The sequence below is a fragment of the Vulpes vulpes genome, chromosome 10 (assembly GCF_048418805.1).
Source record: "Vulpes vulpes isolate BD-2025 chromosome 10, VulVul3, whole genome shotgun sequence".
NCBI classification, from domain to species: domain Eukaryota; kingdom Metazoa; phylum Chordata; class Mammalia; order Carnivora; family Canidae; genus Vulpes; species Vulpes vulpes.
This window is the reverse complement of record NC_132789.1, coordinates 88482009-88506853: the sequence shown is the minus strand read 5'-3', so window position 1 is coordinate 88506853 and position 24845 is coordinate 88482009. Positions and strand designations below refer to the sequence as shown.

At 45.4% G+C, this 24845-nt stretch overlaps 1 protein-coding gene and 1 long non-coding RNA gene across 12 annotated transcripts in view; both read right to left on the bottom strand.

Moving 5' to 3' along the window:
- Positions 1-2386, bottom strand: part of TRIM2 (tripartite motif containing 2) — a 170468-nt gene extending 168082 nt beyond the window's left edge. The window contains exon 1 of one of the 11 annotated variants that reach the window (XM_072724878.1): positions 2026-2386. The gene's annotated coding sequence lies outside the window, so the exon portion shown is untranslated. Of the gene's footprint in view, positions 1-1679; positions 1938-2025 lie in introns of those variants that run through there. The other 10 variants (XM_072724868.1, XM_072724866.1, XM_072724870.1 and 7 more) reach the window with 10 other exon arrangements.
- A 618-nt stretch (positions 2387-3004) lies between these two features.
- Positions 3005-23283, bottom strand: LOC140594247 (uncharacterized). Its single transcript, XR_011994985.1, has 2 exons — positions 23058-23283; positions 3005-5902 (listed from the first exon to the last, which is right to left on the bottom strand). It is a non-coding gene; the product is annotated as an uncharacterized lncRNA (long non-coding RNA).
- Between the last annotated feature and the right edge of the window lie 1562 nt (positions 23284-24845).

The window sequence follows — 24845 nt, the reverse complement described above, 5'->3', positions numbered from 1 at the left end:
CAGCCAGGTGCCCCTCTAAGCTAATTCCTAAGTCAATCCTCAAGTTATAACAGATATGCTTCCAACCATGTAGCTGGAAGACCAGCACAAATGTTAGCCTATCTCCATGAGATAGCATTTTTGTTTTACCTGTTTTACAGATGAAGAAACTGAGGCTTGGAAAGCAGCTCACCCACAGTTGACTGCCACACACCCAACATCCGATGGCTCCTGGCTCTGGTTGGCCCCTCGGAGAAGATGGGCCCTTCGGTGGTCATCAGCCTCTGATACTAGGAACCGGACACCCCATCAAGGAATCGAGCCTCATAGATGGCAGCAGTGACGCTGGAGATCCAGCAAGAGCAGAGGCTGCTTCTCTCACTACCACACATTTGGGCCAGATCGTCATCAAAATGCATAAGAGACCTTAAGCTTGACATTCTGCAGGCAACAGACTCTGGTGGATGCTCCTTGGGACCCCCAGGGAAAAGCCAACGTTCCCTTAAGAAATCTAGAACCCGCGGAACGACCCTGGCACAATGCCAGCTCCGTAAAGTCAGAAATCTTACCCAGAGGGGGGTAAAAAAATAGAAACAAGTTGACCTGGCAGCCCGGGTGGCTCAGCGGTTAGCGCCGCCTTCGGCCGGGGCGTGATCTGGAGACTCGGGATCGAGTCCCGCGTCGCGCTCCCTGCGTGGAGCCTGCCTCTCCCCCTCTCTCTCCTGTCTGTGTATTCTCAGGAATAAGTAAATAAAATCTTAAGAAAAGAAACAAGTTGAACTGCAAGATTCCCTCTAGCGATCCACATTGGGGGGATCCACACACACAGCCCTTCCCACTCATCGTGCGAGGAGAAAGGAGAGAACTGGGGTCCTCCGACTGGTCTCCCTGGAAGACCCGACGTGTGCGGGGGGGGGGGGGGGGACGGGATCCGAGGCCCCGAGGCCTCCCTGGCGGGAAAGCACCGGCCCGTCTCACGGTTTCCACCCAACCGGAAAGAGCATCTCCCCTCCCTTCTGCACGAGGCCTGGAGCTAGCGGGGCCCGCGGACGGCCGCGCGCAGCCCCCTCCCCCGGCCGCCGGGTCCTGCGGGCGGGCGGGCTGGCAGCGGGGTCCCCAGCGCGCCCCCGCCCCCGCCCGCCGACGCTCTCGGTCCCGGGGCCCCGGGCAGCGCGCACCGCCGGGGACGAGGGGGCGCACGCGGGCCGCGGCTCAGGCCGCCCGCCGGAAGCCCCCGATTCCCGCGGCCTCGCTCCCGCTCCCGCTCCCCGGGGCCGCCCGCGCGGCTGCCAGGTTGAGGCCGGGCCAGGCAGCCCCGCCCCCCGGAGGCACAGAGGTGACCGGCTGGGCCCGGGGGCGCAGCCACATCCCGCGCCGCGCCTGCCGCGGCGGATCTGCGGGGGCCGAGCAGCCCCGACCCAGGAATCCTCCAGCACCCTCAGTCCTCTCCGCTCGCCCTGGGCCTCTCCCCACACGCTCCCCAGCAGCATCCGTGAAACCGAACAGGAGGCGGGCGCCTACCCGGCGACCCTAACCCGCCGCGGCCGAGGTCGGTCGGGGGCGCCTCGCCAACGCCGCCAGCCTCGCCTCGCCCCACTGGACGCCTGGGCCTGGAGAGGCCCCCGGGCCCAGGCGAGGCGCACGCGGGAGGCGTGGGAGCGTGTCCCCCCTGCCCCGGAGGCTCCCACTAGGGCCCCCACCTCTCCAGAGCGCTCTCGCCCACGGAGCCTTACTGTCTGGGGCAGCGCCTCTGCACAGCCTCCGTGACCTGGACCATCTCCAGCGCGCAGACAGCGCCCGAGAGCGGCTGGATCTAGTCAGGCCGGAAGGAAGTCGTCGTCCTGCGCTGCGAGCGCGGTGTCTCTCGGAAAGTAGCGCTTTTAATCGTAGACGTCGGTGGAGCCGATGCGGGGCGCGCGGCACCTGCCAGCCCCGCCCCGCCCCGCCCCGCCCCGCCCCGCCCCGCGGGCTCCCGGGGCCCCGCCCCGCCCCGCCCCTGGGGCTCCACCCCGCGGGGCTGCGCCCGCCCGCCCGCCGCCGCCGCACCTGCCTGGGGAGCCGTGTCCGTGGAAACGCGGAGAGCCGGTCCCTGCAGACTCGCCGTTACCCTGGCAACTGCGCGCTGGCTTGGGGCGGTCCGGGAAGGATGTCAGTGGACGCCTGCTCCGAACCGGATTCCGCTGCAGTGGCGCCGCGCACGGGAGCCCGAGCGTGCGGGTCACTGGAGGGCGCAGACCCCCGTGACCCGGGCACCGCGTGGCTCGCCCCCCACCCCGCGCCGCGTCAACAAACCTATACTTAGCTCTCGAAGGAATCCCACCGTTCCCTGCAGCGTGTTTGCCTTTCTCTCCTGCCCAAGATACTGTGTAAAAGTTGCTTGGCCCAGGCTGAGTACTAGCGAGCTCGCGGTAGAAGCGGGGAGGGGCACGCAAAGATGCATGGAGAGAAGGGAGGCGGGTGGGAATAATACTTGACCGAGGATGACCCCATGCACAGAAACTCAAGAATTGTTTGGAGTACAGCCCTGCGCTACAGGCTGTGATGAACACAGGGTTACAAAACTCAGCTGTGTTTCAGGTGAAGTTTTAGGTGGGGGATTGTAGAAGGGTGGATGAGACTGTCCGTATTATTTGTTGAAAATTTAAGTGTTCAGAGCACCTGGGTGGCCCAGTGGTTGAGCGTCTGCCGTTTGGCTCAGTTCATGAGCCGGGGGCCCTGGGATTCAGTCCTGCATCCGGATCCCCGCAGGGGCCTGCTTCTCACTCTGCCTATGTTTCTGCCTCTCTCTGTGTGTCTCTTAGAGAAAAAAAATTTAAATGTTCATATGACGTCTTGTTACTTTGGGTATGGACATTTTATGCTCATCAAACAGAAAACAAGTACTAAGAAAATAAAATGAAACAAGTTAGTGCTTTGTGCAAAGCCTAACAGGATTGAATACACACACATACTGGTATTGGTTTCTCCTTACTATAAATTGTATATTTCATATCTGAGTAATTAAAAGCTTAAAATTAGTGGCATATTTGAGTTAATGAGATTTTATTATTCACATTATAATAACATGATAACCTCTGGCTTGAGACTGAAATATAATACATGTGCACATATATACACACAAGTACAAATGCATCTCTTTTAAACTCATAAATGCATTTATGTGAAGTTCCATATGCATCCCATTTTCTTTTTTTTCCAATTTTCATAAAGAAATGACATTTCTGTATCTTAAAGTTATAGTTTATATAAAAGAATACATACAGGAAAATTTTGTAATAAAGCAAGGACTTTTGTCAAAACCATCTAATTTGTATGTTTTGAAAATCCACATTTTCTACCCTGAATCTCCTTTGAAGCACATAATTTTGTGATCATATGACACAGATGTTTATTTGCAAATGAAGGTCTTGAAAACAAAAATGTATATATCGGGGCACCTGGGTGGCTCAGTGGTTGAATATCTGCCTTTGGCTCAGGTAGTGATCCCCTGATCCCCAGGTCCTGGGATCCAGTCCCACATCTGGCTCCCTGCGTGGAGCTTGCCTCTCTCTCTGTGTCTCTTGTGAATGAATAAAATCTTAAAAAAAAAAAAAAAGTGTATACCCAGCTATAGAAAACCCACCTCCCTCACCTAATATGCTTCAAATTTGAAAAAAATAAAAGTATTGAAACAGATTATCTTCACTTCTAGCAAAAATTAAGAGTGAACATTGCAGAAGATGCGAATAGGGGTAAAGAGGTTAAAAAATACTAAGCAATGCAATCATTTAAAAATATCTTTCCAAAGAATAATTAAAAGCAAGATAATTATAGTTAGAATATTATATTAACCAGTAATATGAAATGAGCAAAACAACAAATAGGTATGATCCTAATCTTTTTCAAAATGACATGTTTTGTGTACTTACATATACATACACTATACATGTGATAATCATGAGTCAGGGGACTTCTTGGCTTTATGCTTGCCTACAGCACTTTTCTATATTTCTTTATACTTGCCTATATTTTCCACAACAGCTATTGCCAGTGAGGGCAGAGTGGTAGAGTGCTCAAGAGAATAGATTCAGCATCTGATAGACTTGGTGAAAGTCTCTGGTGACACTTCAAGGTTATGTGTATCTTTGGAATTGAAAAATAGGCTAATAATAACACCTTCCTCATAAAGCGGTTGGGAGAATTAAGTGTATAAGGTGTGAAGAACAGAGAACGTGTTCATTATATCAAAATCCAATTTGGGGGCTATTTTTTTAACAGGTTTTAAATTCTTCCTTGGGTATTTTTTTTAAAGATTTATTTATTTATTTATTTGAGAGAGAGAGAGAGAAAGAAATAGTGTGTGCACTATAGAGTGGGGGTAGGGGCAGAGGGAGAAAATCTTTAAGCCAACTCCCTGCTGAGCGCTTGCTCTCAGGACTCATGACCAGAGCCGAAACCAAGAGTCCATGGCCCAAGTGCCCCTCCCTTGGATATTTTTTTTTAAACCTTCAATTAGACATTTTCATGCTCTATATGCAATATTATTTACATCTGTCCAGTTTTTGCTGATATTCCTCACCATTCCTTTTAGCATCTCGGAAACTTCTGAGATCATTCTCTTTTTCCTTGAAGTACATCCCTAAGATTCATAGCGATGGTTTTTGTCACTCAGATCTGCTCATTTTGGTTTGATAATATCTTTATTTTGATTTCTTTATTGAAATATAGTTTCATAACATATAATTTTAGGTTCATGGTTATTTTCAATTGGCACTTTGAAGGTACTCATTGTCTCCTGGCTGTGTTGTTCCCGTTGAGTAATCAGCTGTCATGCAATTTTTACTTCTTTTCTAGGTAATATGTCAACCTTTAATGTTTTTGTCCTTGTTATGCTTTTATTATGTTATCTCTCCAAAAGTATTAAACACACTTATTTCATATTCTGTATCCAGTCATTCCGGTATTAATCTTTGCGGTCCAGTATTATTGTCTCAGATGATCTTCATTCATGATGTCACTAGTCCTTGTTTATTCAGTGATTTTTATTTATTGTGAATTCATGTACTTTAGAACTTTACCTGTGGATTCCTCTTTGAGTCCTGCATTATGGTGCAATGACCAGGTAGATGAATTGGGGATGTGGGGGCACTTCTAACATGGAGCCACTCTAAAATAGAGTTTCAATTTAAAGTTTTCAGGTCCATTTATACTACATTCTCTAGAAGGGATAAATTTTGGGCTCAAACACGTGTGAGTAGTGGAAGCCTGCAGTTGGGACTCCTTGAGGGAGATTTTCCTGTATTTCACCAGCATCACAGTTGTGATAGGTAACATCTTATTCAGGTAAGTTGTTTTCTTGTATGACCATTATTTGGTCTTTCAGGGGTTGTGGCCTCCCATCCTGCTTAAGCCACATGCTTTTTATCTCCTGCCCTCTGCATGTGACTCATTTAAACTCTGACTCTGGGACTGGCAAACACCTCTCCTCCACCCCTCTCAGCAAAGGCCTGCTCCACCCTTTCTTACCCTTGCGCAATCAGGCTTTCTCATAGTTTTGCTTTCTATTCCCTTTACTTTGCCGCCAGCCCAGCAGTGCTTTGAAAGTAGAAGATAATACGATTTAGAAAGTGGGTAAAAGTTATGGACAGACATTTTACTAAAGAAGATATATGGATAGCAAATAATAACGTGAAAGGCTGCTTAATATTGTTCATCACTAGGGAAATGCAAATTAAAAGCACAATGAAATATCACTCACAAGAATGGCTACAAAATGAAAAAGACAGGGGTACCAGGGTGGCTTAATGGGTTAAGCATCTACCTTTGGCTCAGGTCATGATCCTGGCGGTCCTGGGATCCAGCCCCACATCAGGCTCCCTGCTCAGTGGAGTCTGCTTTTCACTCTCCCTCTGTCACTCCTCCTGCTTGTGCTCTCTCGCTTTCTCTGTCAAACAAACAAACAAATAATAAAGTCTTTTTTAAAAAATGCAAAAGACAATATCAAGTATTGTCAATAATGTGGAAGAGTTGGAATTCTCATACATCGTAGGTGGGAGTATAAAACTGGTATAGCCATGTTTGGGAACAATTTAACACTTTATTATGAAGGTAAACATACATATGCCATATATATTAGTTTTCTGCTGCTATAACAAATTATCACAAGTTTAGTGGCTTAAAATTTACCTTCCTTTATTAGCTATAGTTCTGAAGGTCAGAAATCTGAAACACTGCGGCTGGGACTGGCAAACACTGGCAAACAGTGTCTGCTGGCAGGATCACAAGATCACAAGACTGCAGTCCAGGTGTTGGGCTGAGTCCTCTTCTGGAGGCTCCAGAAGGAAATCTGCTTCCAAGCTCACTCAGGTTGTTAGCAGAATTCAGTTCCTCCTGGCTGCAGATCTGAGGTATCCATTTCCTTGCCAGCTATCAGCTGGAGACTCCTCTCACCTCCTGCACAGTGTCTACATTCCTTCTTAGGGGCCCTCACCATATCCAAGCCAGTAAGGACTCACTGAACCACCCTGCGCTTAGCATCTTTCTGACTTCCTTTTTTGTCTACCACTTTTGAAGGGTGCATGTGATTAAATTAGGCCCACACAGAGAATCTCCCTTTGCCTGTAAGGTAACATAATCAAGAGAGTTATATCTCATGATATTCACCTGTTCCACCCACAGTCGAAGGAGAGAGGGTCATACAAGGGTGACGGTCCTTGGGGATCATCCCCAGAATTCTGCTTACCATAAGATACAGTCATTTCATTCCTAAGTATTTACCCAAAAGAAATGAAAATGTAAGGCAGCCTGGGTGGCTCAGCGGTTTAGCGCCGCCTTCAGCCCAGGGTATGATCCTGGAGTCCCGGAATCGAGTCCAGCATCGGGCTCCCTGCATGGAGCCTGCTTCTCCCCCTGCCTGTGTCTCTGCCTCTCTCTTTCCGTGTCTCTCATGAATAAATAAAATCTTTAAAAAAAGAAAATGTATGTCTACCCAAAGACTTATAGGTGAATATTTCTATCCACGTTATTCACAACTCAAAACCAGAAACAATTCAAATTTCCATCAGCTGGCGAATTAATAAAACAAGCTGTGGTATATCCATCCAGGGGAATACCACTCATCAACAGAAAGGGACCGACTCCTGACATGCATGACAAAATGAAGACATCTCAAAAGCATGATGCTAAGTGAAAGAATTCAAACACAGAAGCCTACATAATGTATAATTTCATTTATATGAAATTCTAGAAAAGGCAAAACTATAGTAACAAGAAGTGAATCAATGGTTCCCAGGGATCAGGTTGGTTTCTGTAGTCTTGCCGTAAGCATCCTTCCTGCAAATATTTTTGCCATAAACATTTTCATTGCGTAACTCATTGACTGGAGGGCAATTTTGCCATAAAAGATAACAAAATGGGGATCCCTGGGTGGCTCAGCGGTTTAGCCTCTGCCTTCAGCTCAGGGCGTGATCCTGGAGTCCTGGGATCGAGTCCCATATCGGGGTCCCTGCATGGAGCCTTCTTCTCCCTCTGCCTGTGTCTCTGCCTCTCTCTCTCTCTCTCTCTCTCTGTCTCTCATGAATAAATAAATATTTTTAAAAAAAGATAACAAAATGACGGTTGAGTTTCATCTATCCATTGATGCAGTACTCTCATTTTTATATTACTTAAATCTTAACCTTCATAATGGTCTATACAGTGGTGCAACGTTTTGAACCCACATTTCCTGTAGGATTTTGGAACATCTATCAATGGACATGTGACAATGCATCAAGAACCAACAATAGCAGAAGTCTCTCGCCATGCAATAGAAAGGTTGTTTATACATATGCATCTTGGTATTTGGAAACTGATACTTCTTTTAATGTAGGAAAAAATTTTAGTGAAAAAATAAAAAGTGTGATGCTGGGGCGCACAGCTGTCTCAATCAGTTAAGTGTCCAACTCTTGATTTCAGCTCAGGTCATGATCTCAGACTCTTGGGATAGAGCCCCATATTAGGCTCCACTCTCATCAGGGAATCTGCTTGTCCTTCTCCCTCTGCTCCTCACCACCCACCCCCCAGCCACTCATGGGTTGTCTCTCTTTCTCTCTCCCCTCCCCATAAATAAATAAATAAATAAATAAATAAATAAATAAATAAATAAATTTAAAGAAAGTGTGGTGCTGAACAAGAGGCAGAATCAAAAAGAAAAAACAAAGGATAATACTATGAACAAGAGATTTTGAAGACAAATGCTTGGGTACAATCCACAAAATTAAATCAGTTTTTTGCATAGTTTTGCCATGAATCTATGCACATCTTTCACATATTCAAATATTTTGTATTTTGCAATCAAGTCTTTATAATTTTGCTATTAATTTTCATGTTCCATTATGTCCTCTTTAATGAATGTCTCCCTTTTATTTTTTGATGTCATCTATTGTGGCAGATTTGCTTTCATGCCAATTAGGTGTGCTTGTGGTAAGAGTGCTTTCCGGTGGGAATACTGAAAATACCAGATACGGACGGAGCATGGGGGGTAGGGATTGACTTCACAGGGCACAGGGCACTTTGTGTGGTGATGGAAATGTGCTCTACCATGGTGGTGCTGGTGGCTATGTGCCTGTATACATTCATTCGTTCTTCATTGAACTGTACAATTAACATCAGTGAATTTCATTATATGTAAATTGTACCTTAACTGACAAAAAAGAAGATTATGGTCTTTATATTTTATTCAGGATCTTAAGATGGTTTTACACTGGAAGTTTCTCTACACATTTAATCCACAAAATCTATCTAAGACTTCCTTAACAGTGTCTAAATATGCTTGTAATTTTTTAAATTTAAAGATGTTTATTTATTTGAGAGAGAGAGCATGCAGAGTGGGAGGAGGGGCAGAGGGAGAGGGAGAAGCAGACTCCCCACTCATCAGGGAGCCCAGGACCCTGGAATCATGACCTGAGCTGAAACTGGATGCTTAAGCAGCTGAGCTGCCAAGGCACCCTGCTAGATCTTTAATTCATAGCCCATACACAGTGGAATTGCAGAGTCATTTGGTTATTGCCCATCTCCTCTGTGCTTGACTATAAACTCCATGTGGACAGAGTCATGTGTGCATTCACCACTGTACCCCAGTACCAGGGACCATAGTATGTCTTTTTTAAAAAATATTTTATTTATTTATTCTGAGAAACACAGAGAGAGGCAGAGACACAGGCAGAGGGAGAAGCAGGAGTCCTGTGGGGAGCCCGATTTGGGACTCCATCCCAGGACCCCGAGATCACTTCCTGAGCCAAAGGCAGATGCTCAACCACTGAGACATCCAGGCGTCCCCATAGTGAATCTTTGACAAATATTTGTTGAATAAATGAATGATCCCTCCCCCAGAGCAATTTCAGACATGGAAAATCTGATTACGCATCTTTCCCGTAGCTGATCTCTGCTTCAATTCTATTACTAAAACCGTTTCTAAGCTATAATTGAAAGTTGGAGTTAGAGACCTTTCATTTAGCCCCATTATGTTCTGGAAACCGCGCATCCTGACTGCCACCCTCTGGGCTGGGAGCCCATAGGAGTGTCACCATATGGGCTGAGAGAGGAGGAACACAGCCACCGAGGGCTAGCCTGGCTGACTCTGCTGGTTTCTCACCATTTCCAGTCTTGTTTTTTCACTGCAAACTAAGCTGCCTATTTCACTACAAGGCTTAAATTCACGGTTTTCCTTTTAAGGCACACTTGATTTATCTAAACATTAAAATTGTATATTAGTATTAGAGAGCAATGTCCTTTGAGACTAAGGGGGACATTAACAGAAGCCAGAGACCAGAGCTCGTCGGGCTGGAGCTAGCAGCACCCTCAGAAGGCAGTGGGGACAGGCAGGCACCAGACCTTTCTCTGTTTAGGAAACTAATTAGGTCCTCCATTCATTTGACCTTAGCCTTCAGTTACTTATCTGTAAATGCCACACCCTCTCTCCTTCTAGGTCAGCACTAAGGTGCAAAACTGCCAAGTGCTCAAAATTCTTCCTGACTATTGTGACCTATCAACAGGAAAAAAAAAAAAATCATGTGAGAAATCAGCATTTCTTTTGCCTTTGGTCTTAGTATACAGATCTGTAAGCACAAAATGTGTGAATTTGATGGTCCCATCTCTGACCAAAGGGAACAAGAGCTCCTTCTGGAGAAGCTCAGAGCCCTCCCACCTCCTCCTGGTCAGTGCAGAGTCTGACAACCGCGACTGCACACCTACTGTGTGCCTAGCGCTCCGCTTCGTGTCCTTGTTGCGCTCTTTCCATTCACCTGTAGCCTTTTCTCGTTGTTACAGCCCCAAAAGTGTATCACGTGGACCCACTACATTGAATAGCAATACATTTTTGGAATAGAACAAAGAAAGGAAAAGAAAATGATCAGAAGTGCAATGCACTCTGCTACGGGCCATGCATTGTCCAGCGAGGGAAACTGGCTTGTTCTGAGCACCGACTCCAGGGCCCTCTGCAAGACTTTCAATGCAGGGATCTGATTCCCATTTTGTAGATGAGGAGACAGCTGGGACGTGGCTAAGGGCACGTGACTGTGACAGGGCAAGGCTTGGAACTGGCCTGTCTGGCTCCAACACTCAGGATCTCACACTGGGCCACCTCGGGGAAGAGCGAGGACCATGGGATGGAGGAGGCTGGGAGTGTGACTGGAGGATGAGGAGAGCTGCATGGGACACCTGGGTGGTTCAGCGGTTGGGTGCCTGCCTTCTGCTCAGGTTGTGATCCCAGGATCCGGATCGAGTCCCACGTCAGCTCCGAGTGGGGAGCCTGCTTCTCCCTTTGCCTGTGTCTGTCTCTCTCTGTGTCTCTCATGAATAAGTAAATAAATCTTTAAAAAGAGAGAGAGAGAGAGAGAAGAGCCATGGGTACCAAAGGTTCCTGGGTTGCAAATTGAAGCAGGAATTAAGGCCCTGCATGACACTTAATGAAAGGCTTAATGGAAACACGTCCTTTGAGTCAGGAGCAAGAGGGAATGAAGTAGGGGACTAGGGCCTTGCCAAAGGGCCAGAAGCAAAGCCTAACTGACTTTTGCTCCCTTCTGCCCAGAGCGACCACAGTGGGAATTGGGTCCGCAGGAACCTGGTGAGGGCTGTGTGGTTCAGAGGCCCGAAATCCTGGTTTCACCGTTTCTCAGAACTCTTGCTAGGCAGCCTGTGTCCCACAAGGGCATCCCTTCCTTTGAATTCCTATTAAACCTCAGTTTCTCCTGATGGTATGGACACACATGACATGGGTTTATGACAGTTTTTTTTTCTAAAGATTTATTTATTTTAAGAGAGCGAGTGAGCAGGGGGAGGGGCAGAAGGGGAGACTCTCAAACAGGCTCCCCACTGAGCATGGACCCCCACCTCCACCCCCCCTCCACCCCCCCCTCCACCCCTGACTTGGGGCTTAATCTCATGACCCTGAGGTTGTGACCTGAGCTAAAATCAAGAGTCAGACATGTAACCAACTGAGCCCCCTAGCTGCTCCGGGTTTCTGACATTTTGTTGAACAAAATTTCATCCTTGATCCTCTGTGCCCAACAGCCACAATAAGAACATGCCTTTCTGGAGGTGAATGGTGGTGATGGTGGGACAGCAGTGTGAAAGTACATAGTGCCACAAGAGTGCACACTTAAAAATGGTTAAAATGACAGATTTTATGCATATTTTTAAAATATGATTTTAAATGTGCTTATCAAAACTCTTCACTGACTTGGGGCACCTGGCTGGCTCAGTTGGAAGAGCACGTGACTCTTGATCTCAGGGTCATGAGTTTGCACCCCATGTGGAGTGTAGAGATTACTTAAATAAATAAAACGTTAAACAACAACAACTCTTCACTGACTTATATTTAGGCCCTGTGACTTTATAGGCAAACCCAAACATTGAGGGCAGAAGATTCTTCTTGTGTACTACCCCAAGTGTTCTCTGCCCTCTCCCCTTCCTCAGCCCCATTCATACCGGGTTTATACTCCTACCAGCTGGGGCCAGCCTTGTGTCCACCCCCCTTGGTGCGTTTGGAGAAGCCTGTTGCCTGGGTCTGCAACTTGACACAACATAAATCAAGGCTTAGGATTCATTGGTCTGCAAATGCATGGTGTGTATGCTGAGCTGCTGGTGGCATGGGCATTTCTAGGGCAGATACTGGACGTAAAATCATTTCCCCTGCAGATGATGAAAGCGATGAATTCTCTGCATTCTCTCGGCACATGGTAGGAGACAACCCTGGGAGTAGAGACAGGGGCCCTCTTTCAGATTACGTGTTTTATGGCACCTAATTTCTTTTTTTTAATTCATTGGGTTTAAGAATGATCCCTCCCTGTTTATATTGCCTATCTTTGCATTTACCGGTTTGTAAAATTGTTTAGAAACAATTGTTAAACTTGATAATAATAGCTAACATTTACTGAGTGTTTCTCTGTACCAGGCACTAGGCTGATTTTCTTTTTCTTCCAGGCTTTATCTCATGGAATCATCAGGGCAGCTCAGTGCAGCAGGCTCATGGCACAAATGAGGAAGTTTGGCACAAAGCGATTATTTAGCTCACCCCAAATCCCAGTGGATACAAATAGCAAAGCCAGACTTGAGCTCAGGTGGCCCACTAGCTGAACCTCTATAGGCTCTTTCTTATCATAAAAGAACAATGGACCCTGCTCTGTGAAAGGCTTTGTGATAAATCCTTTCCAGGGGAAAAGAAAGATTTGGTACCCAAGATGATTATCTCATTCTGTGTATTCAGATAGTTATTTATCAGATTTTAAGTGCAACACACTTTCATTTAGTCCAACCAAGACGTTTTCTGGCACAGTAAAACATGTCATTGTCACAGCAGAGGATCGTGCTTCGGCAACCCTCAGAATTTGGAGGAGGTGCATATATTTCATGCTTTGCAGGAAACAAGAGAGAAATTAGTGTTTCTGCTACCAAAGGCTTTTGTTTAAAAGAAGAAAAGAGGCACTTAGCTCTCTGAGTCATAGAAGCTTCTGTCATTTCAGATAAGCTGCCAGCCACCAGCCAGATCCCAGAGACCAGAGGAGGGTGTCCTTGTTCAGATAAGGGCTGCACATGACCATAGCAGGAAACCAAATCAAACCCAAAAAGGAGTTCAGAGGGTGATGATAGGAATGCTGATGCTAACGAGATTGTTTGGCGCTTTCTCCCTTTCAACCAACACCGGCCTTTGTTGTGTCCCAGGAACACTTGATCCCGTGTTCGCGGTCAGTGATTCTTGGCTGGAGCTGGATGGTAAATTGTTCCAGGGCAGATGCTGCAGGTCCCTGGAATCCCAGGCCCATCCCCTGTAATCTGGGGAGCAGCTTCCACCCTTGGGAGCCTCCCAGCCCCTCTGGCTGGAGAAACAGCTGCTCATGCTTGCTCTCACCCTTACCCCCCACGCCCACCCTCGCTCCTGAGAACCCCATACCCAGGAAATCAGACTGAAGTATCCTTGATGTCAAACACCTGCCACGTGTCTGTCTGCACTCTGCCACTGAACCCATGAAAAAAAATCCTCTTAAAAAAATTCAATAATGGGAGGAAACACACCCCCTCCCCAAAACCTTCCCTTCCTTCTTTCTCCCACTGAAATCATTTTTAAAAATAATATAGAGGGGCAGCCTGGGTGGCTCAGTGGTAAGCACCACCTTCAGCCCAGGGCCTGATGCTAGAGACCCAGGATCAAGTCCCATGTCGGGCTCCCTGCGTGGAGCCTGCTTCTCCCTCTGCCTGTGTCTCTGCCTCTCTCTCTCTCTCTCTCATTCTATGTCTATCATAAATAAATAAATAAATAAATAAATAAATAAATAAATAAATAAATCTTTAAAAATAAAATAAAATAAAAATAATATAGAGCTCCCCTGAGACATGTTCAATCAAATTTGATTTAGAAAAATTCAGATTTTTCAGACACACGGAAATCCTTTATCTGTAATTTGGTAAGTTTGATGCCAAGTGGATGCCACACTCTGTCTAGCAGTCTCCTGAAAATCCTGCCAATCGGCCTCAGCGTTCTGGGAGGGGTGGGGGTCGTGAGCCAGGAGAGGACGGTTTAGAGAGTGTCAGCCTCAGGAGGCGGCGAGACTTTCATTCATGGTTCTGAGTTACAGTCTGGCTGGGCAGGGAAGGGAGGTACCTGCTTCGCTGTTTGCAGTTCCTGACACTGCTCAGACGGCAGGCTGTGTTCCCACAGAGCTGGGAATGCAAGCAGGTGCTGGAAGGTGGGAGCAGGGCTCTAGGGAACTTCTTCAGCTGATGCTACAATGACCAGAATGTAGCTTCTAGTGCCCCGGTTGACAAGCCTCCTAGATTAAGTCCAAGATTAATCGAGTGTCTCTCCCTTTCTAACATAGTTCAGCCTCTCTTATTCTGTCTGCATGAAGAGTGCACGTGGGTCATTTTCTCTAAAACCCATATTGGGGGCACTGGGTGGCTCAGTGGTCGAGCATCTGCCGTTGGCTCAGCTCATGATCCCAGGGTCCTGGGATCGAGTCCCTTCAGGGAGCCTGCTTCTCCCTCTGCCTGTGTCTCTGCCTCTCTCTCTCTCTCTCTCTGTTTCATGAATAAATAGATAAAATCTTTAAAAAAAAATCCCCATATTAAAATCCCTCTGCTCTCCCCAGTCTGGTGCAGCCAGAGAACTACCTCTGGGCTAGTTCCATTTGCTGTCTCTCTGTCCCTCTGCCACGGAGGGCCTGTGAATTCCCTGCACGTGACCATCCCTGAGTGTCCCTTGAATCTCTCAGTCACAAAGATGCCTTCTGCCAGGCTTGTTGAAAGGTCCCGTTATGACTCTGAAGACACCTGCTTGGCATTTCCCTTCTCTAGCGTCTGCTCCAAAACTGTCCTGTCTGGGATTTACACCAGTCGTTTTCCTCGCAGCTTTTTCTACTTCTTTTCTCTTTTGAAAATCATAGCGATGGTGACACATTTAAAGTCCCATGGTGTTTTCCAGCTATTATACAGGAGGAGGGAAAGAGGAGGGAAACCCTCCTAGGTGTCTACCATCAGGGCCAAGAGGTTTGCTTATCTACACGTGAAAAGTGCATCAAGAAACTAGCTGAGTCACGTTCATGCATGTGTATGTATGTGTGCGTGTGTACATGTATAAAACAGTACCCATTATTGAAAAGTAATAACAATAAAAATTTAACAAAATAAAATGCCCATTATTCTTCTGCTAATGCAAAGACTATTTCCACAATTGTGTATTCCATTCTCACCTTTGCCAAATACACACACTTTTATATTAGGACATAGAACACGTGAAGCTTTATTTGCTGCCATAGGAATTCCTATTAACAGTTAGTTGCTCCTTTTTCTTTGCACCTTTCCCATAGAATATCATATGATCTGCATTTCTGTCCTAACAATTATTTCCCTGCATCATAATTAATATTTGTGTATCATCCTTCTCTATCCCTGGAAGGGCAAGAGCACATCACATTTATCTTGATATTCTTAGCATCCAGCACTGTGTGTCTGGTATATAGCTGGCACTTGATAAATGCCTATGGAGCTAATGACTACAAGAACAATTCAGTCACAGCAGATTAGTCTAGACTCAGGTTATCCCTGTTCTGGAGGTTGTGAGCTTGTATAGAGTCCACAGAATCCACTGGATCCCAGACGTTTAGCACATGGGTTAGGAAGGGAAATCCTGAAATTTTCACAAAGCATGTCCCTAGTAAGTTCTCAGCAAGAGGTAAAATATCAGCAAGATGTATAGCAGACATGCAAAAGGGCCAGAAAATATAAGTCCCAGCCTGATCCGATGTGGCTCAGCTCTTGGTCAGAGGCCCTGAGTGGACCTGCTGAATCACTGGCCTTGAGCATTGCTTACTGACGTGTGTGATTTGAAAGAACCCAGAGCATCCATAGCATTTAGCTCTAGTGATGAAGAACATATGCTATTTGAAGTAACTAATGATCCTCAATATGATTATCAACCTCAACCTGAGTGTGCACTAGACAGATGAATTAAGTTCAATGTAAAGAGCAAAAGAGAAGGGCAAATTAAATTTCACTATCAGTGAAATGGTCCAAGAGGGAGTCTTCCTAGGAAGGTGGAAGTGGTGATGGCATAGAGTTTATTTATTTGTTTTGTCTTTATTTTTAAGTAAGCCCTACACCCAGTGTGGGGATTGAACTCATCACCCTGAGATCAAGAATCGCATGCAGTGAGCCAGCCAGGCACCGTGATAGCATAGTGTTTAAGTCATACCAAATTCCCTCATAAAAACAGACTGAGCAACTAAGTATCAAAACCAAAAATCCACAGACATCTTTTACCATGAGACTGGAATCTGAGCCATCCCCACAAACCCCAAACCACAAGCAAATAGCCACAAGGCTTATGGCATCTGTACAGAAGAAAGCAAAAGGAGGCAATGAGGCGACGGACAGACCTTTGAACACAACTACAAAGTACCCATTAGGTGTTCTCTGAGAACAATTTGAGAGGAGTAGCTGAGACTTGGAAGGGACTTATCCAGTCCAATGACAGGTGAATGAAGGATGTCCATAGTAAGCTCAGTCTAACTCCCATGAACTGCCCAGAGTCTAGCCAGAGTCCCCTCCAGGCAAGGAGCTCCACACAGAGGAGAAACTGTGCAATTACATAGAGACAACACAGAGAAGGAAGGTCTAGATAAAAGTGGTGGAGAGGAACAGAGCCAGACAGTACCAGAAAGCAAATTACACATATGCGTACAATCAGAAACCAAGAGGGAGCTCTATGAAGATAGAAAAGCTACCCTGCCTCCTTCTAAAAGTTAAGGAAAATTAATTTTCCTTAAAAATGCACAACAGAAAAAGTCTAATTCCATATAAAGTCCTTAAGGGAAAAAAGGGCAATAAATGTGGAACAGCTATACTACAGACATTGTAAGCATGCCAGAAAAAAAAAATCCACCAAAAAAAAAAATCATAGCCATAACTTTCTCTCTCAAAATGGGCTAAAAGTCATTGAGAAAATGATGGGGCCTCTGATTGGCAAAGTCAGTTAAGCATCTGATTCTTAATTTCTCAGCTCAGGTCATGAGCCCAGGTTTGTGAGATTGAGCCCCACATTGGGCTCTACACTGCAAGGGGGGGGCGGGGGGGTCTGCTTCTCTCCCTCTCACTGTGCCCCTCCCCCTGCTCTCTTTCTAAATAAATGTGCTCTCTCCCTGAAATAAATACAATTTTAAAGAAAATACATTAAGAAAATGATACAACTAGAGATGTCTGGGTGGCTCAGTCAGTTAAGTATCTGCCTTCAGGTCGGGTCAGGATCCCAGGGTCCTAGGATTAAGCCCATCAGTCTCCCTGCTCAGCAGGGAATCTGCTTCTCCCTCTGCCCACCCATCCCGCCACTCCCTCTCACCTTTTCTCTCTCAAATAAATAAATAAATAATCATTAAAAAAGAAAAAGAAAAGAAAATGACACAACTGAGTAACTATTCCTTCAAGGGAGACATAGAAATGGACAGTAAGGACAAGAAAGAAGCTGCTCAACATCATTAGCTCTGGAGGAAATGCAAATCGAAACCACACCCCCGGGAGGGCTATAATCACAAAGACAATAGCAAGGGTTGGCAGGGATATGGAGAAATTGAAAACATCATACATAGCTGGTGGGATTGTAAAATGATGCAGCCACTTTGGAAAACAGCTAGGCAGTTCCTCAAAAAGTAAAATGTACAGTTACTACACAATTCAGCATTGCTTTTTAAAAGATTTTATGTATTTATTCATGAGAGACACAGAGAGAGAGAGGCAGAGACACAGGCAGAGGGAGAAGCAGGCTCCATGCAGGGAGCCCAACGTGGGACTCGATCCTGGCACCACAGGATCAGGCCCCCAGCCAAAGGCAGACGCCCAACCACTGAGCCACCCACGCGTCCCCCGAGTCAGCATTTCTACTTCTAGGTATTGACTCGAGAAAACTGAAAACATATGTCTACACAAGAACTTGCACATGAATATTCATAACAACATTATTGGTAAGAGCCAAAAAGTAGAAACAATGTAAATGTCCATCAACTGCTAAAAGGATAAACAAAGTATGGTATATCCATACGATGGGCTATTATTGGGCCATAAGAAGGAATAAACTAATGATACCTGCTGCAACATGGACAAACCCTGACAACACTGTGCTAAGTGGAAAGCTAGCTATACACAAAGGGCACATATTGTGGGGTGCTTGGGTGGCTCAGCAGTTGAGTGCTTGCCTTTGGCTCAGGTGGTGATCCTGGGGTCCTGGGATTGAGGACCAAGCTCCCCACAGAGAGCTGGCTTCTCCCTCTGCCTATGTCTCTGCCTCTCTTTGTCTATAAAAGGTTTAATTTATATGAAATGTCCAGAATAGGGAAATCTATGAAGATAGAACATATTCTGAGATTGCCTTAGAAGTTGAGGGGAAATAAAGAATAACTACTAGTGGGCATAGAGTTTCTTTTTGGGGTGGCAAAATGGTCTAATGTTGTGATGATGGCTGCACATTTCCATAAATATACTAAAAAGTATTGAACTGTACAACCTAAATAAGTGCATTGTGTGATATGAGAATTTTATCTCAAAAAGCTCTTGTTGATGAGAAGAAAATTATAAAAGACATAAAAGAACAATGTAAGCCAGAATTAAACAAACTCAAAAATGAGGTGATAGAATTCAGAAAGAATTAGAAATAAAAAAAAATCATTTCAGAAACGAGGACTAAACTAAAAGATTGAAGAATAGATTGAACAAAACAACAGAAAATGCTTTAGAAAGAGAAGGTGAAAATGAAGGGTTTTTTAGAATCAAAAAGAAATGAAAGATACCCTAAAATTTCAGGAGAAAGTGACAAATATTGGAAACAAAGAAGATCCAACATATGGAGAGTAGGAATTTCTAAAGAAACACTTCAAAGCAAGAGAAAGGAGCAAGTACAGAACATTATAATTTGAAAAGACTTCCCTGCAGTAAAAATGATTAAGACTACATAATGACAGACATAACACATATCCAGAATATTGACTCTAAATAACCGACATCAAGATATATTCTGGTAAAAAAAAATAGTGGACTTTAAAAAAAAAAGAGTCCTTTGCTGTCTATGCTGTCTTTCTCAGAAAGAAAATCAGATTTTCATCACAAGAAATTGGAATAAAGTAATATGTTTAAGACACCTGAAGAAGGAAAATGTGAGCAAAGATTTCATAGCTAGCAAAATTGACTTTTATGTAAAAGGTACAAAATGTTGTCAGCATGCTGGGACTCAGGGGATATTGCTTCCATGAGCCTTTCCTGAGGAATCAAGTGGAGAATGAGTCTCTGGAAACCAAAATGACTAGAGATACATTGATATATGGACTGGTGAGGCACCTTAGACATACCCAGATTACTTGTAGAACTAAAAGAGGGTTAAAAGGAGAGTACATAGTATGTTATGCCTGTATGTACAGACAATGTAGATGAAGAACAAGTATAAAAGTAAATGAAGGAGAGGGGTACCTGGGTGGCTCAGTCAGTTAAGTGTCTGCCTTTGGCTCAGGTCATGATCCTGGGGTCCTGGGATGGAGCCTCATGTCAGGCACGCATGGAGCCCACTTTCCCCTCTCATCCCTGGTCATGCTCTCATGCTCTCTCTCCTTCTCTCTGTCAAATAATAAATAAAATCTTTTTAAAAAAATAAATGGGGATGCCTGAGTGGCTTAGTGGTTGAGCATCTGCCTTTGGCTCAGGGCATGATCCTGGAGTCCCAGGATCCAGTCCCGCGTCGGGCTCCCTGCATGGAGCTTGCTTCTCCCTCTGCCTGTGTCTCTGCCTCTCTCTTTCTCTCTCTGTGTTTCTCATGAATGAATAAATAAATAAAATCTTTAAAAAAATAATAATAAAAAACAATAAAACCACCACGGGAACTAATTCATTTTCTTGAAAACTGGTAATTAAAGCAAAGAAAATTAGAATTCTTCCAAGTGATCTGTGCCACTGAGAAACCAAAAGCAACATGAAGAGATGCAGACCTTTATGAAAGAATTCCAAATAGTAAATGAAAATAAATGGTGAAATTAGAATATCAGTATTTTGCAGACCCCGGTGAATTCATGGTTCTTGACATTGAGCCTTAACAGCTGGTATCATCACGAAAAAACAAGCAGGGATAACCTGCCTCCTGATGAAAGAATACACCTCCACCTTCAGTCCTGCTGAAAGCATTTAATATAAGTCTGACCCAGCCCCTGGCTCCAGCTACCTATTTGCAGGACATACAGCAGACAGGAAATATATTGGATTGCAGCATGGATATGCAGTTGGCAAAATATAGACTCTGAGGTGCTCTACAGGTTAGGTTCTTCAACAGATAAATTGAAGAAGAAAGAGAGGAATGGAGGGAAACCTATAGATTAAAATAAACTTAAAAGAGCACCTGGGTGGCTCAGTTGGTTAAGCATCTGCCTTTGGCTCAGGTCATGATCCCAGGATCCTGGGATGGAGCCTCGCATCTGGCACTGCTTCTCCCTCTGTCTCTCACTCTGCTCATTCTCTCTCTCTCTCTCTCTTTCTCTCTCTCTCTCTCCCTCCCTCCCTCCCTCTCATATATAAATAAAATATTTTTAAAAATTTAAAAAATGAAATAAACTTAAAAGACATAAAATGTAAAAATGAGAGGAGGGGGATGCCCAGACTAAAAACTTACAGTGTGGAGGTATGCACATTTAGGTGTTAAGACCAAAAAGAGGGGGCACTTGGGTGGCTCAGTGGGTGAGCATCTGCCTTCAGCTCAGGTCATGATCCTGGAGTCCAGGGATCAAGTCCCACATTGGTCTCCCTGGGGAGCCTGCTTCTCCCTCTGCCTGTGTCTCTGCCTGTGTCTCTGTGTCTCTCAGGAATAAATAAAATCTTTAAAAAGAAAAAAAAAGACCACAAAGAAATAAGGAAGTTACCATGATAAAAATCAGCATAGTGGTTACTTCTCACATAAGGGAGAGAACTGAGGTGGGAACAGGAGAACAGGGGAAGCCTGGGGTGGCCAGCACTTTTGGTTATGTGGGTGTTCACCTTACAATGACTCGTTAAGCTCTGCGTTTGTTTTGGGGATTTTCTTTTTTTAAAATATTTTATTTATTTATTCATGAGAGACACACAGAGAGAGAGAGAGAGAGGCAGAGACAGAGGCAGAGGGAGAAGCAGGCTCCACGCAGGGAGCCAGACACGGAACTCGATCCTGGGACTCCAGGATCATGCCCTGTGCTGAAGGCAGACGCTAAACCGCCGAGCCACCTGGGCTGCCCATGTTTTGGAGATTTTCTATAAGTTTTATTTTATAATAAAAGGGTGGAAAAGAAAGGAGCAGAGAAAGACAGTGATTTTGATGCTGATGGTAGTGGTAGCTAATACTAACTGAACACTTTTTTTTTTTTTTTTATTCATGAGGGAGAGAGAGAGAGGCAGATACTGGAGGAGGGAGAAGCAGGCTCCATGCCGGGAGCCCAACACGGGACTCGATCCCAGGACTCCAGGATTGCCCCCTGGGCCAAACACAGATGCTTAACCGCTGAACGACCCAGGGATCCCCTACTGAACACTTTCTTAATGCAAGGTGCAGTGCTCAGCACCAAGCATAGATTAGCTCATTTCATTCCCACCATCATCACCACTAGTATCCCCGTGTCCCAAAGGGGGAGACTGAGGTTTGCAAAAGCCAAATGACCTATCCAAGGTCTTCAGTTAGGAAGTGGTAAACCTGAAATTTGCTGATGATCCACAAGCTGAAAATGCGCACAAATAAGATTAAGGGAATAGCAAGGCCATGAGGATTCTAGTCTCCCCTCCTCTGCTGAGTGAAAAAAAAAAAAAAGAAATAATGGAGTATTCACTCTTCAATGTTCATTATGGACAGATTCATCTTTGGTAAATAGCACTTTAGGGAAGTGGAGGATATTGTCCTAAGTACTCTGTGATAAATTACTGACAGGCAAGACAATAATTTGATTTGGGATTTACAAAAAATAATTTATCTTCTTGAAGTGATACTAAAGATCCACCTATCTTTGCTGAAAAAAAAATGTCCTATGTGCCCTTGCTATTATTCATCTTGCTTCTAATCTTTTAAAAGGAAGGAGTTTTAAATCATACATTTAAAAGTAATTTAGAGCAAAACATAAATCACTAGGTTTAAAAATGAAATTTTGGCTAGAAAGTGAGGTCATACCTTTATAAGAAAAACTATTAAAATAATTGATCTCCTGGTCTCTCCAAATCACTTTGAAAATTCCAAAACAAGCTGTTGTATCTATGAAGATAAATGCAGGCCCTTTAATGCATGAGACCTACTATAATTTCTTTTGTGTTCTCTCCCGAGAACATTTAAATACAGGTCCTGTTTGGCAACCAGACCAACGCTTCCTGAATTTGTAATTAGTAAATTTTCCAGAAGAGGGCACTCATTCCCCAGGCTACTCAAAGGAACCCCTTGCCGAAGAGGAGCAGCAAAGAACAAAAGAGGCACATTCCACCCAGAGGATTAAGAACAAAAGGGTAAATTAAAAAAAAAAAAAAAAAAAAAACAAGAGAAACTCGGTACTTATTGTGGCCTCCCATAATCTCCACAAACAGCCTCTAACTCGACCACATCTTGTCTCAGACAGGCCGAATATTGCATTAAAAATAAACTAGCAAGCACTGGTTTTTCCAAGACATTGTTTAGTGTAGCAATACCATCCTAGGAATGCCCATTTATTCACTGGTCGATTTTGCCTGAACTCTATTTTCCCAGAATGAAATGCATGCAGGCATTGCTGCTTCCAAAACAATCTATTTTAACATGAGTCACGTTCGGTGGGACAGCAGTCGAAGTGCCCTGTTTTGCAAGCCAGCGGTCACTCAGCACGCCCCCAAATCCTGCCCCATGGGCTTATCCCTGGCTCTGTTTGTTCTCCACGGAAAACACATCTCATCCGCACCAATAGCTTTACTCAAATAATTATGCTTTTAAAAAACCCAGAGCCACTTTCCTGGTCTGTTTTTAAGAAAACAGTACATATTCCTCAGCAAACACAAAAAAAGCAATATCTCAGAGCGAGCAACTCAAAGCAAACACACAAATGGAACCCAACCCCTTGTTTACTTACAGGTCTTTAAGCTCCTAACATTGACATTAGTTCCTCAGGTCTCCTGTGCATTTTCTTCCCTATAGCAAACAACAGTACTTTAATCTGCAAAGAGGCAGGCTCTGCTGCTCCAGAAAGATGGGTTAATTGTCCCTCCAAGGACCGAAGAGTGAGCAGAGCTGGAGAGCTGACAGGCTGTGTCGTGGGGAGCAACAGGCCCGAAGTCTGGCTGCGCAAAACGAGCTCTGCTGCAGAAGCTCTGGCCACGCATTACGGAGTTGGGGCTAAATATCCCGCACGAGAGACACACAATCGGACGGTTACAGTGTTCGAGAAGGATCCCGCTAGGGTCCTTTTCCTTAGGGTCTGTTTGAAAGTATTACATTGAACTTGAGCACGCCTTTCCAAAAAGTATTTTTAGAAGCAATTAGGGTAAAAGCCTTGAGCTCCTTGGGGTTTTATCTATAGGGCTATCTCTTGGCCTGCGGGACCCTAAGGTATTGAATTAAGTGAGGCTCCTCTTAAAAAGCAGGGGCTCCCATATATGGAGCAAGCAGCCACACTTGCAGGGCACCGGCTGGAATGCATCTGGTAGAGGCCAGGTGCGTCAGGCCAGGTGCGTCAGGCCAGGTGTGTCGGGAGGAGGCCTGTCTTCGCAGTTGGTCTCCCCTGCCAGGGCAGACTGGCCCGGGCAGGGCATGTGAGGCCTTGGTGGAGGGCTCGGGTGAGTTTTTGTTTTTTTTTTTTTAAACTTGGGAGAATTTTTTTTTCTATTTTTAGAATAGAAATAGAATTTATTTTCTATTTTTATTCCCGGTTGAGTCTCTTCTCTCCAGGTCGAAGGGTCCAGCAGTGTCAGGGCACAATGAGGTCAGTATCTGCTCCTCACCAAACCACCCCCAGGCCCTGGCACCGCTCTCATGCCAGCTGATGAGGAGCTGAGCCAGCCAGCTTTCCTCAGGACGGACGATGGCTTCATGAGAAACACAAACATATTCGCAGTGAAATAAGGGGTCTCTATCTTAACCAGAAAGGGGTGCAAATGGTGGCATCTCAGGCACTGAGGCAGGCAGGGGAGATGGGGTTTGAAGATTAAGGGTCTCCTGCGGTGTGTGGGGGACTGTCCTCCCCTGTCTGCATTGACAGTCTCTGATCCCCAGCCAGGCTGCTTCCCACCTACACTCCTCTCGAAATACTGAGGGTGCAGAGAACCCCCGCCCCCCAGAGAACCCAGAAGGTGGCCGCACATCTGACACACAGGCCCCAGATCCTGCTCTGGTTTTTAAACTATAGAGCAACAGGATTGTCCAAAAGGAGCTAAGAGGGAAATGCTACTTGATGGCAAAACACTAGAGCTGTGGAGTTCCGCCCCATCAGGTAGCCGCCAGGGGAATGCGGGGGACAGGGCCCAGAGAGTGTCCACGGAAGCTGCTTCAAGTTGAGAAGAGCGAGGTGCGGGCAGGCCCGTGGGGCGCCCTGCTCCACCTTCCTCCCCTGTGCTGCTTGGCTTCCAATCTGGGCTGACTGGGGGGCCAGGATGAGGCCAGGCACCCCTGCCACCGCCCCCACCCCAGGCCCAGCGCCCCCTCAGCCAGAGCTCACCCTTCCCCCTGAGCACATCCTCGGTCTGGGCTGTTATTCACTTCAGCTACTTCTTGCTCATTGTCTTGGGCTGAGATCTTAACCTGGGGCCTTACGGATAGACAGCATCTCGGTCTACAATGTCCTGAAGTCACGTGTGAGGTGTGTGGTTATGAAAATGTACATTTGGGGGAGGACGCCTGGGTGGTACAGTCAAGCGACAGACTC